Here is a 2,146-nt window from a genome sequence, read left to right as displayed (position 1 = left end):
ATTTATTAACATTGGGATTATATAATATAATAAAAGTTTTCACAAGATTTAATTTCTTTTGAAGTATTGGCTCTCTATAAAATATCCATTTATACTACCTGTGTTAATATGTAAAAATATACTTGTCCAAACATTATTAATGTAAGACATATAAAATAATTCAATGTTTATGTGTGTGATTTTGTAAATACTGTGCAAACATAAGCAGAAATAAAAATAAGACAGTGACAATTGAATTAAAACTTCTAGTCTCTTCTTATTTTAACCTTAAGAATTACACATTATTACAACTCACAGAAGAATACTAAAAACCNTGGCAGTCAGCACAGAGCCTGACGCGGGGCTCGAACCCACGAACCGCGAGATCATGACCTAAGCGAGTCGGATGCTTAACCGACTAAGCCACCCAGGCGCCCCCAGACCATTTTTAAAAGCATTGCATACATATTGCAATATCTCTACACAAGAGAAGGAATTAAGAAAGTGACTTAATTCCAAGCAGCCTTCCTCTGCCAACCCATTTTAAATCAGTTCCACTTTTTCTTTAATAAAATCATAAAATGAAATATTTTAAAATGTGTTTTTCACCTGAAATTCTATCAGGGTTCTAAGAAACTAGAAACTATTGAGAAAGAGAANATATATTTTTTATACAAATAGTTCATTGTCAAGTTGGTTTCCATATAACACCCAGTGCTCATCCCCACAAGTACCCCCCTCCATGCCCATCACTCCCCGTCCCCTCCACACCCATCAGTCCTCAGTTTGTTCCCAGCATTGAAGAGTCTCTCGCTCTCCCCCACTATTTCCACCCTTCTTCTCCCCCACATTCCTCTCTTAAGTTCCTCCTAATCCTCCAATATGTGCAAACATGGTATTTATCCTTCTCTGCCTGACTTATTTCGCTCAGCATAACACCCTCAAGGTCCATCCATGTTGCTACACATGGCCAGATTTCATTCTTCCTCACTGCCATGTAGTATTTATTCCATCGTATAAATATACCACATCTTCTTGATCCATTCGTCTGTTGATGGACACTTAGGCTCTTTCCATGTTTTTGCTATTGTTGAGAGTGCAGCTATGAACATTGGGGTACATGTGCTCCTATGCATCAGCAACCCTACATCCCTTGGGTAAATTCCTATCAGTGCTTTTGCTGGGTCATAGGGGAGTACTATTGTTAATTTTTTGAGGAACTTCCACACTGTTTTCCAGAGGGCTTGCACCAGGTTACATTCCCACCAACAGTGTAGGAGGGTGCCCGTTTCTCCACATCTTCGCCAGCATCTAGAGTCCTCTAATTTGCTCATTTTAGCCACTCTGACTGGCCTGAGGTGGTATCTCAGTGAGGTTTTGATTTGTATTTCCCTGATGAGGAGGGATGCTGAGCATCGTTTCATGTGTCTCCTGGCTATCTGGATGTCCTCTTTGGAAAAGTGTCTGCTCATTTCTTCTGTCCATTTCTTCACTAGATTATTTGTTTTTCGGATGCGGACTTTGGTGAGTTCCTTACAGATTTTGTTTACAGGCCCTATATCTGATATAACATTTGCAACTATCTTTAACAATTCTGTCGGTTGCCTATTAGTTGTCTGGAGTGTTTCCTTTGCCGTGCAGAAGCTTTTATTCTTGATGACGTCCCAAGAGTTCATTTTTACTCTTTATTCCCTTGCCTTTAGGGATGTGTCAAGTAAGAAATTGCTGTGGAGGCGGTCAAGGAGGTTGTTTCCTGTTTTCTCCTCTAGGGTTTGGATGGTTTACTGTCTCACGTTCAGGTCCTTTATCCATTTTAAGTTTATTTTTGTGTATGGTGTGAGAAAATGATCTAGTTTCATTCTTCTGCATATTGCTGTTCAGTTCTCCCAGCACCATCTGTTAAAGAGGCTGTCTTTTTTCCATTGGACACTCTTTCCTGCTTTGTCAAAGATTAGCTGGCTGTATACTTTTGGGTCCAATACTGAGTTCTCATTTTCCTTCATAAGTTTTCTATCGTTTTCATCACATAGATCTCTTCTATCCTTGCTTAGGTTTATTCCTCGGTACTTTATGGTTTTTTGTGCAATTGTGAATGGGATCAGTTTCTCGATTGCTCTTCCTATTGTTTCATTATTGGTGTATAAAATGCAACCGATTTCTGTATGTT

Source organism: Crocuta crocuta, unplaced genomic scaffold, assembly GCF_008692635.1.
Source record: "Crocuta crocuta isolate KB4526 unplaced genomic scaffold, BGI_CrCroc_1.0 scaffold508, whole genome shotgun sequence".
Taxonomy (NCBI): domain Eukaryota; kingdom Metazoa; phylum Chordata; class Mammalia; order Carnivora; family Hyaenidae; genus Crocuta; species Crocuta crocuta.
Note: the sequence above shows the minus strand (reverse complement) of the source record.